Below are 12,059 nucleotides of genomic sequence, written 5' to 3'. Positions count from 1 at the left end.
AGCAGCTGCATAGCACAGGCAGATCAGCTCTGTGCTCTGTGACCACCTAGAGGGGTGGGATAGGGAGGGTGGGAGGGAGACGCAAGAGGGAGGGGATACGGGGATATATGTATGCGTATAGCTGATTCACTTTGTTTTAAAGCAGAAGCTAACACACTCTTGTAGAGCAATTATACTCCAATAAAGATGTTAAAAAAAAAAAGAGTGTATGTCTATCTTTTGTCAAGGGAACAGCTGGGGGCTGGGTGCCAACCACAACCGGGTGACTTCAGCTCTGTGGTGACAGGGCGAGGCCTCTCAGCAGTCCTGACAACAAACTGGGAATTAAACCCACTTGAATGATGTGACCAAATTAAAAGGGATAAGAGAATGTGATGAAGTATCATTAAAAGCAAATAATGATATTGATGTTAATATACTCAAACATTTTGTGCTGACTTTGGGCTTTGGAGCACGAGGCTCTCAATTTTGCTGTGTTGTCAGTAGGAAATGATTCTTAAATTAATCCAGGCGACAGAATCATCTGGAGGGACTTTAATAAAAAAAAATACACGTTCAGGACCCCGTTTCAGATCTGAATCAGAATTCCTGCAGCCACAGCACAATTTCTCTGCTTTTACTGAGATCTGTGGATTGAATTTGGGGAACAAGAGCATAGTTTGAGAGTCACACTTTCTTTATAGCCTTTTGAAAATGGGTGTGAATGACTTTGGGGCTTGTCTCTTTATAGGAATGAATACTAAGTAAGGTGTGATTTTAGGGATTCTCACCTCCCTTTTATAAATAGAGAACTGAAGCTCAGAGAGGTTTACTACTTGCCTTAAGGTGGCACAGCTTGTTGGGGGCTGAATCAGGACCTGAACTCAAGCCTTCCAGGCTGCCTTGCCCAGGGATCTTTCACTAGACCTGTGATTCCCTCTCTAAGCTCTGGAGCACCCCAGGGTGCTAAAGTGAACTCACATGGGCCCTGCAGGGTGTTTACAATTTTCAATTTTCTAGGGAAACACAGCGATGCTCTGTATCTATCAGACAGTGTGTGAACTAGTAGCTTGAGAGACTTTGGTTCCCATGTTGGGCCTTGCCACATTCCTTTAATGACATACCTTTGTAGAGCTGGGGTTTGGGAAACCCCAGAATAAAAACGGTTATGGCATGAAAAGAATAAAATGGCATGCTAAGAATAAAAACAACTATGGCATGAAAATCAGCAGGAAACGGGACTTGAGGGTGGGCCATGTCCACTCTGAGTCCAAGGATTGAGAAGTTGTGCTGAGCCCAACAGGGGCCCACACCCACTAGTAAATGGCTATTTTGGAATGAAAAACAAATGTTATTTTTCCTTTCAATTAGTGTATTATTGTTTTAAACAGCTACTAACTTCCCAGGACATGAACACTTATAACCTAATTACTTAATAAGTGGAACTATTAACTATTTCTTTTGGCACAAGGACACTGTGTAAAATTACTGAGACACTAAGGACACCATGAATAAGGAAAGTTAAAGAACTAGATCCCACTGTCTTCCCGTTATCACACAATGAATTTTGACTTGGACCATTCCAAAGCTTTGGTTTCCTGAGTTTTGAAAAAAACTGGTATCTTCTCTTCCTTTGGTGTCATTGGTCTTGCCATTTACTTCAGACTCCTTGCTTTCAGAAGAATCTTTTTATGAAGGCGTTTCAAATGATGGTCGTTTTTGTTTCAGCAGCAAAACCATACATTTCTCTTGAAATGAGGTTATATTCAGGGCTGTCTTCTGGAGGAGTAGGGTGCTGATGATAGGAATGGAACAGGACAGTTCATCCATCCAAAATACCAACCCTACTGCTTGTCGTTCTACCACCACAATCCCATTCCTTTGGGTTCTATAGACAGTATGGGTTTCTAGAAACCACCATCGAAATGCAGGTGTTTCTCGGCAGGCTTGTTTTGTTCAAACTTATTTGTTACTGAAGAGTCAGCCTGTGGTTACCTGATCCTGGAGACAGAAGACGTTGGGAGGATGAGGATGAGGATGGACGCACATGATGCTGATGGAGCCATATCCTGGGACTGGCTGGCTCTGCATAAAAAGCTGGGGAAACCAGCACCAAGGACCTAGTGGAGGGAGAGCTCTGATTCTTGAGCTAGTTCAGATTTTGCTGAGATAATCCACTTCACTTTTTGGTCATTTTGTTTAATTGGTAAAAACAACCCCTTCCACCTGCCTTAGTGTTTTACCTTTCTGGAAGCTTTGTTCTTCTTTTCTTCTTTGCTTTCTTTCTTTTCTTTTCTTTTCTTTTCTTTTTCTTTCTTTCTTTTTTTTTTTTTTTTTTTGCCTAATCTCATTTGGTTCTCCCTACAACCCTGGGAGGTAGGAAGTCAGAATTATGATTCCCAAATTTAACACATGAAGAAGCTGACGCCCAAACAGGTGAGATGCCTTGAGCAGTAGAGGAAAGAAGGAATAGGAGCCAGGCTTCTGGCTCTCGGTTCAATGCACTTTCCCTCTGCCACGTTTCCCAGGTTCCAGGGCATTTCATGATGAGTGTCGTCAGTGCCACGAGGAACAGTGAAGAGGCCAGAGGACACCGTGGTGCGTCTCCTCTCGGTGTCACGGCTCCGTGCTGCAGGTGCCCTCAGGGTCCTTGGTTCAGTGCACATCTTACCCTGTCCCTTCTGCCTCTGCTACAGCCACTGCTGCTTTTCACTCATCACCTACTGCACTTGCAGCACTCAGGGTCTTCTTTTTAGGTTTCTTCAGTGCAATCTTGAAATGTGATCCCCAGCACAGAATTCAGCCCTCTGGGCCGTTGTATTTCCCCAAACGTGAATTCAAACCCTTTCTGTGTGGTCTCCACCCATGACGTGTAAAAGTGATTTGCAGTCTGTTGTCGGTCTGAGAACTGTGGGTTCTTCTCCCAGTTCTGAAAGCCCTCTCCCCGCTCGCGCACCATACAGGTGTGACACCTAGGCAGGGGCAGACTTGTTTTGTTGTAGGGGAGATGACTGCATTTCGGAAATGTTTTCACAACTGCAGGGCAGGGAGAACAATAAAGCCAATCCCACAGAGAGGAAGCATCCAGGGTGCTTCCAGGTCTCAAATGGAGTGAATCATCTGCAAGGGCTGTGGTTAATGTTCAGTCTGAACGAGGCCCGCACAGCTGGGACACTCGGTACTTTTGATCTGGCCTTTCACGCTTGGGTGATGCCAGGAAATTACATTTAATGGACTGAAGGCTGCAGTATAGAAAATGAGAAGGGATTGCTATAAAAACGATAGAGACCATTTCACCACCCCTCCCCCTACACCTGTTGTTCCTCTGGGGTCCGTGAGTCTCAGCTCTGCAAGGGGGAGCCTGAGACTGGCGGGCTGGGAGCCCCAGGGACATGCGGCCCCAGCTGGATCTGCTTGTGGTTAGAAACCTTCCCCAGAGCCCCAGCCCACTCTGACTGTTTCAGATCACCACGACACATGCCACTGAGTCATCCTCACCGGCCAGTCATTCGGCACAGGAAGCCAGGCACCTGCACTTCTTTGCGGTGAAAATAACTAATTGGGGGTAAGTGTTCAGCCAGCCTCATCAGAGCTCAATTGATGAACTTCATACTCATGGCCACACCCAAGCCTTGGGCGCGCTGTGGGTGTATAAATAACCCCAGAAGTGACACTGCAAGGCTGGCTTTACCTCTTCACAATAGAACTGGAGAGTTCATTTCAATAAAAGGGGAGGGAGGGAAAGCCACCCCCGCCCCCCGTCATTGGGTGCCCACACCTGTCAGATGGGCCTGAAGAAGCGCTTCCTTCCTTCCTCGCATTCTTCCCATTGGAACCGGGCAGCGGGTGGACTTTCCACATGGCTGACAGCGTTGGGAGCAGGTTCAAAAGCAGAAGCGCGTAGAAAACAGCTGATTTGGCTGCAGAGATTAGAAATTCTTGCTCGCTTCCTATTTCCATATGACTGTATGTCATCAGGCACTGACATGTTTTCAGGACAAAATCCCCCTCTTGTGATAGAAGGAGTGACACTAAGTTGTTCCACATCCGCCAGGGCGGTGGTTCATGCAGAGGTGGTTTGTTCACTGCGCAAGGAATTCTAGGACTCAACTGCATTTGATCTTCAGTAATCCTTTGACACGGAGGAAGCAAGTATCAATCAATCTCCTAACACTCCGATGGGAGCACCGAACCTTAGAGTCTCACAAAGCAGGTCAGTGAGAGGTGGATTTGGAGCTGGAGGCAATACATTCATACCTGGGACCAAGGCGAAATTACGCGGCCAAGTTGTTCAACTAGAACATGACACCGGAAGTGGTCGGGGGGCTGAGGAGAAGAAAACCACTTGTTATATGAGATGTCGATACTCTTTGTGCCTAGAGTGGTCAAAAGCAGAGACATTAGCTTTCTGGAAGCTTTTTTCTTCTTTTCTTCTTTGCTTTCTTTCTTTTCTTTTCTTTTTCTTTCTTTCTTTTTTTTTTTTTTTTTTTGCCTAATCTCATTTGGTTCTCCCTACACCCCTGGGAGGTAGGAAGTCAGAATTATGATTCCCAAATTTAACACATGAAGAAGCTGACGCCCAAACAGGTGAGATGCCTTGAGCAGTAGAGGAAAGAAGGAATAGGAGCCAGGCTTCTGGCTCTCGGTTCAATGCACTTTCCCTCTGCCACGTTTCCCAGGTTCCAGGGCATTTCATGATGAGTGTCGTCAGTGCCACGAGGAACAGTGAAGAGGCCAGAGGACACCGTGGTGCGTCTCCTCTCGGTGTCACGGCTCCGTGCTGCAGGTGCCCTCAGGGTCCTTGGTTCAGTGCACATCTTACCCTGTCCCTTCTGCCTCTGCTACAGCCACTGCTGCTTTTCACTCATCACCTACTGCACTTGCAGCACTCAGGGTCTTCTTTTTAGGTTTCTTCAGTGCAATCTTGAAATGTGATCCCCAGCACAGAATTCAGCCCTCTGGGCCGTTGTATTTCCCCAAACGTGAATTCAAACCCTTTCTGTGTGGTCTCCACCCATGACGTGTAAAAGTGATTTGCAGTCTGTTGTCGGTCTGAAAACTGTGGGTTCTTCTCCCAGTTCTGAAAGCCCTCTCCCCGCTCGCGCACCATACAGGTGTGACACCTAGGCAGGGGCAGACTTGTTTTGTTGTAGGGGAGATGACTGCATTTCGGAAATGTTTTCACAACTGCAGGGCAGGGAGAACAATAAAGCCAATCCCACAGAGAGGAAGCATCCAGGGTGCTTCCAGGTCTCAAATGGAGTGAATCATCTGCAAGGGCTGTGGTTAATGTTCAGTCTGAACGAGGCCCGCACAGCTGGGACACTCGGTACTTTTGATCTGGCCTTTCACGCTTGGGTGATGCCAGGAAATTACATTTAATGGACTGAAGGCTGCAGTATAGAAAATGAGAAGGGATTGCTATAAAAACGATAGAGACCATTTCACCACCCCTCCCCCTACACCTGTTGTTCCTCTGGGGTCCGTGAGTCTCAGCTCTGCAAGGGGGAGCCTGAGACTGGCGGGCTGGGAGCCCCAGGGACATGCGGCCCCAGCTGGATCTGCTTGTGGTTAGAAACCTTCCCCAGAGCCCCAGCCCACTCTGACTGTTTCAGATCACCACGACACATGCCACTGAGTCATCCTCACCGGCCAGTCATTCGGCACAGGAAGCCAGGCACCTGCACTTCTTTGCGGTGAAAATAACTAATTGGGGGTAAGTGTTCAGCCAGCCTCATCAGAGCTCAATTGATGAACTTCATACTCATGGCCACACCCAAGCCTTGAGCGCGCTGTGGGTGTATAAATAACCCCAGAAGTGACACTGCAAGGCTGGCTTTACCTCTTCACAATAGAACTGGAGAGTTCATTTCAATAAAAGGGGAGGGAGGGAAAGCCACCCCCGCCCCCCGTCATTGGGTGCCCACACCTGTCAGATGGGCCTGAAGAAGCGCTTCCTTCCTTCCTCGCATTCTTCCCATTGGAACCGGGCAGCGGGTGGACTTTCCACATGGCTGACAGCGTTGGGAGCAGGTTCAAAAGCAGAAGCGCGTAGAAAACAGCTGATTTGGCTGCAGAGATTAGAAATTCTTGCTCGCTTCCTATTTCCATATGACTGTATGTCATCAGGCACTGACATGTTTTCAGGACAAAATCCCCCTCTTGTGATAGAAGGAGTGACACTAAGTTGTTCCACATCCGCCAGGGCGGTGGTTCATGCAGAGGTGGTTTGTTCACTGCGCAAGGAATTCTAGGACTCAACTGCATTTGATCTTCAGTAATCCTTTGACACGGAGGAAGCAAGTATCAATCAATCTCCTAACACTCCGATGGGAGCACCGAACCTTAGAGTCTCACAAAGCAGGTCAGTGAGAGGTGGATTTGGAGCTGGAGGCAATACATTCATACCTGGGACCAAGGCGAAATTACGCGGCCAAGTTGTTCAACTAGAACATGACACCGGAAGTGGTCGGGGGGCTGAGGAGAAGAAAACCACTTGTTATATGAGATGTCGATACTCTTTGTGCCTAGAGTGGTCAAAAGCAGAGACATTAGATAAAAGCTAGAGTCCTTGGGGCAATTCTTATCTTGGTGTTTTAGTTTGAGGGATGTAATTCCGATGGCTTGTTTTCAATTATTTCTACGGTTATTTAAACCTTTAAACGAAGGCATGCTTGATCGTTCTCTTAGCCTCATCATTTACCCTTCTTTACAAAATTATTTGGCAAATAGCTAATAGTAAGGAAGTCACAAATCTACTCCCTATCAGTTTTTCTGTTGAAGATCTCTTTCCCTTTCATGTGCAGGGTCAGATCTGCTCAGGGCAGATGTGATGAAGATCTTTACTGTTTGCCAATACTATTTTAGGGTACCGGGAAAACTGAATGGAGCTTTTTACCTTCATCATATTCTAGGGGCTTATATTGGACAAAAAGACTGAAAGCTACATTAAAAAGGCACTATTGTAGGTACTGAAATGATTCAATATCCCATGAGGCACCTGGCCCTTTCTACAGAACCAACATGGAAATGACTTTCATTTGAAAAAAATATTGGACTGATGAACTCTGTCATTTCCTCTTCCTGAGCGTCAGTTTCTACTTCAGCATCTGTTAAGGTAACACCAGCTGCTGTTACAGGTAAAACCCCCAAGTCCCAGTGGCTTAACACAGTAACGGGGTCCTGTTTGTGTCAAGGTAGGCTGGGTGATCTCCTTGCTCAGCTCACCGGATTTCCACCTGATCTTTCAGTGATCAAGGATATTTCCCTATTATAACGCTGTCCTGTCCTCCTTGTCATTGAGTTGGTGGATGAGAAAAGAGTTGAAGATTATGTGGGAAGTACTTTCGAATAGGCAGGTGTCACATCTGTTCATATTTCCTTGGCCAGAACTCAAACACAAGGCTATACGTAATTGCACATGAGCCTGGTTAATGCATTCTAGTTTTGTGCTGAGAAGACAAAACAGATTTGATGAACAACGAGTTAGTTCCCACACCACCTTTAAAAATGAGATCTTGGAGTAGATGAACTCTTAAGTTCTTTTTGCTGATCTAAATTCAACCACTGCAAGATTCTAAGATCCTTGCCTTTCATGGACTTATGCCCCTGTGTGTGCATTTATCCATATATGCCATCCCAAAGATGAAATATATCCTTAGTGATGCGAAAGATGACCAGTACCTGAAGGGTGAAATTTGATGAGAACACTTCCATCAAGATAGTCCAGTGAGTCCAGACATATCAATGACCAGTAAAATATTTTTTTAAAAATTTAGAAAATAAAATAGGCTGTCACGATAGAGTTACTTGGACCATAAACAGGTAGAAAATTGGATCAAATATGTGAAACAACGCTTTGCAGGCACTGGAGAACAGACTACAGAAATTGGAAACAAGTAAGGTGAACCAATATCCCTGGACCTCTGCCTAGTGACACTTCCTAGGCCAGTGTGAGGAGGGGTTCCAGGCAGAGATCAGGGCTCAGACAGGTGGAGGTGCTAGGGTTAGTGGTACACAATACCACAGGGGCAGCAGCCATGCAGAGAAAGCCTGCCTGGATCCACATTGTTTTTTCCCTTGGTTCTTTTGCTGATTACTAAACCAAATGTACGAAATATGAAATTCTATGACTCCAGGCAAGAAGGACTGGGGAGATGTAAGATGAATAATCCTTAGAGGTTACATGGGGCTAGGAGATGTTCAAGTTCCAACCAGCCAAAGGAGACCCTCCTCTTTGCGTATATGGGGCATTCAATAGAGACACCGAACGTGTCCTGCCTTGGTGGTAGGACGTGAATGGCCCTGAAGTAAATGCGCCTGAATGTGTATTTTCCGTTGTTGAGTGTGGGGTTCTATGTATTTTAATTAGATAATTTGTTGTTTGTATTGTTCAAATTTTCAGTGTCTCTACTGATATTCATGACTCCTTATTCTTTTAGGTACTAAAGAGGTGTGTTATACGCTTCAGCTGAGATTGTGGATTTATCTTTTTATTTGCCTTTAGTTCTGTGAATTTTTAAGATTGATATATTTTGAAGTTATATTATTAGATGCATTCAAATTTAGGCTTGCTGTAGCTTCTTGTTGGACTGATCCTGTTACCCTAATGAAATATACCCCTTTATCTCTGCTGTTATTAGTATGATGAGAACAGCTTTCTTTTTATTAGTGTTTGCATCCTGTATCTTTTTCTGTTCACTTTTAAACTTTGTGTATCCTTATATTTAAAGTATGTCTCTTGTAGGTAGTATACATACATGTATACTTATATGTACACTGATATATATTTTTACTTATACATACATATATTGTTTTGTAAATTCATTCTGACAGTCTTTTACTTATAGTCTATTAATATTTAATAACGTTATTAGGTATTTGGCTGTAAATCTTTTCTTTCATTAAATGAATTGCTGTGGCATCCGAGCCAATACATATGTTTGGATTTATGTATTAAAGCATTTAGTTTAACCTAACGGATATAGGAGAATAACCTTAAAAAGAGAAAAAGATAGTAGTTACTTTTTTTAGGCAAGTCGTGAAATGAGATACACTATTATTAGGTGGCATTTTATTCTGGATAAGTGATGGGAGATCATATTCTCCAGTGAGCATATACATCCTTTGCTTTGAAGGCTGCTCAATGCCCCCATCAACCCTTGAGTTCTCCCACTCTCCTCCAGGCAGGGGGAGGCACCTCATCTTCTGCTCCCACCTTCATACCTCTCCAATTCTTGCATCGTATTGAATCTGCTCATTTACATATCTTGAGAGAATATGAGCTTCCTGGCAGGGATCATGGCCTATGGACTATTACATCTCATAAACAGCTCTTAATATTGATAATTTTTGTTGAATAAATGATGCATGCATGGTAGGTTTTCGATTAACCCCAATGGCATGAGTTTAGACATGAGGAGTGTCAGAGGTCGGCTAAGGCCAGGAGTGGCCGTACGAGGTCCAAGATGGTCCTGAACGTTCCATTCTTCAAAGGGTTCTAAAGGGCTTTGGGTGAAGCCAAGGATGGGGCTGCTCCCTCTGGTTGACCTAAGCTCACAAATGGGCCCTAGAATCAAATCAGTCTCTTCTTTTGAGATGACAGACAATTCGTTTGGGAAAAAAATTTTTCAGGAGGCTTTCCCATTATTTATCAATTTTAGGGTCTATGAATAGCTTTGAACACAGACTTGCATGTGCAAATCCTTGTGTCTGCTATTGAATAATTGACTGATCTGTCACTCACAGCCTCTGAATGAGGGGTCCTGGCTAATTGCACCCGCAATTAGGCAACCGTGGGGACAGTTGTTCTCTTTCCGTTTAATTGCCTGGGCGAAAATGGAGAACCCCCTTTACAAACCGGGCCTATTATCTCATTGTGAGCCTTTGCAAATACAAGATGACCCCAGAAACAGATGGAGAAAATATAGTTTTATTTGCTGCTCACCAATTAATGCCAGTAATATAGCCAACATTCCTGCACTTTTCACATACACAATAAGTGTATTGGAATCAGTCAACACCCCCATAACGTACTTACCACTTCAACGTCTAGTTTTGCGATTTTATTATAACACGTATATCCAAAATGGTTCTGATTCCTGAAACGTTTCCAAGTTTATATTGTACTCGTCAGAGAACCTTCTGAACGTGGTTATTGTAGTTCTGTTGCTTCTGGAGAGGAATATAAGACCCCACTGGGAAGATTTTGTCCTTTGAGCAATGGACTTCATACTATTTGTAGTTTCTGACTCGGAGTTGTAAAAGTCTACTCCACCAATTATGTAAAATTACTTCTTTTAACAAAAGTACTATGTCAAAATTCAGTGGGACTTTTGGGAGATTTTGCCTATACTTACTGAGTTTTTGTCTTTGATTTTTTGGTCATATTTGCTATGTAGTTGATACAGAGATGTGCCGCTCAAATGCCCTTTGGAGAACAGAAATGCTTCCCACTGCAATGAGTATGGCTGGCTGGTAGCCACCAGCTGTTAGTTTCCGGAAGATCTGCCTCAGTTTTCCAGCCACGGTTCTGCTGATGCCCAAGTGAAGTGGGGGAGGAAGGGTCTATGCATTTCTGCTCAACATGACTTTCCGAAGGCGATCTTTGCCCTGGACCTCCCTGGGGAGACTTGGCCTTACCCTTTGTCATTGCAATCTGTCAGCTCCTCTGCCCGATCCTGCTTCCTCCCATTTCTTTCTTAATAGGTGTTTCTCCCCAGTAAACCTTTTGTGCTTTCAATTCCATCCCAGCATCTGCTTCCTGGAGACTCCAGTCTGCAACCACCATCAAGTAAAGATGAATTAGGAATAGCTCAGAGGATGTTTATATTATTGGATCCAAGGCTTAGCTCCAAAAACAGCTTTCAAGGAAATCTATTTTGCTGTGCAGTTGTATAAGAATTGCTTCTTTTCAATTTTTTTGTTTTCTTTCTTTTTTCTCTCCACCAATATCAAGAGATTAGATATACAAAATAATTTAGAGCAAAATAATAGAATGCCTTTCATAAGTGTAGAACCTACCTTTCAAAGGATTTATTTAAATAATAATTATAAATATTAATTAATTGATTACTAAGGTTTTTATTATTTATGGAGACCAACTCTTCCAAATATTTCTAAGTGAAATAGAAATTAGCTCTAAAAAGGTGCTAAAAATTGGAAGAGATGTTTTACCTTTGTACCATTACATCACCAAAGCAACATGGCTTTCATTTTATATTTACAATTTATTTGTCTTTCAATAAACTTCTTTGGGATACCTTTTCATATTAACTTTTATTACAGCGGTAGAGAGCATTATCTGACAAAAATTCTACTTTCTGCCTTACAAAATCTACATTATAAATTGTATCCTCTTTCTACCTTAACCATTGGGCTTCATGTTTCCAACTTCCAACAAATCTTTAATTAATATTAACATTTGGGATCTGAGAATAAGAAATTAAAATGCTTGGGAATTCTAGGGAATCCCTGAAATCATGAGCTATGCTGTATTTTTCATGTTTTATATATGTATTTTAAATTATGAATGATTTTTATTGTAATAAGGTTATAATAATAACAATGAATAAACAATGAATATTATAATAGGCTTATAATAAATAATGAATGATTTTTATTGTAATAGGATTATACTAAAACTCTCAGAAGATTTCTGTAAGCAAAATTTATCATAATAAATGTATGGTTTATTATTATGAACTAATGCACTATGGTAAGATTACATCTTTTGATAACATGTAAAAGTGATCTTTTCTTGATAGAGATATTTGATAACAGGAAACAGTAAAAGAAGAGAACTTTAATACAAAATATATACCGAATAAAAATCATTTCAAAATGGAAAGACATTATCCCAAATATCTACGTTTCCATTTTAAAAATAACACCTAAAGCATCAATTGCCTCATGTGATACTCTCGATCTTTGTTTGGTAACAAATATTCCAGACGTAGACAATTTCCTTACGTTTTGTCTTGAGTTGGTCTAATTATTCTTTGTCCAAAAGCACCTTCAATTTGGGCATTACCACATATGTCACTGGTTTTTTTTTTTTTTTTTTTTTTTTTTCCCGGTAC

This window comes from Physeter macrocephalus, chromosome 12 (genome assembly GCF_002837175.3).
Source record: "Physeter macrocephalus isolate SW-GA chromosome 12, ASM283717v5, whole genome shotgun sequence".
Lineage (NCBI taxonomy): Eukaryota > Metazoa > Chordata > Mammalia > Artiodactyla > Physeteridae > Physeter > Physeter macrocephalus.
The sequence above is the reverse complement of the archived record's forward strand: the minus strand, read 5'-3'. Positions refer to the sequence as shown.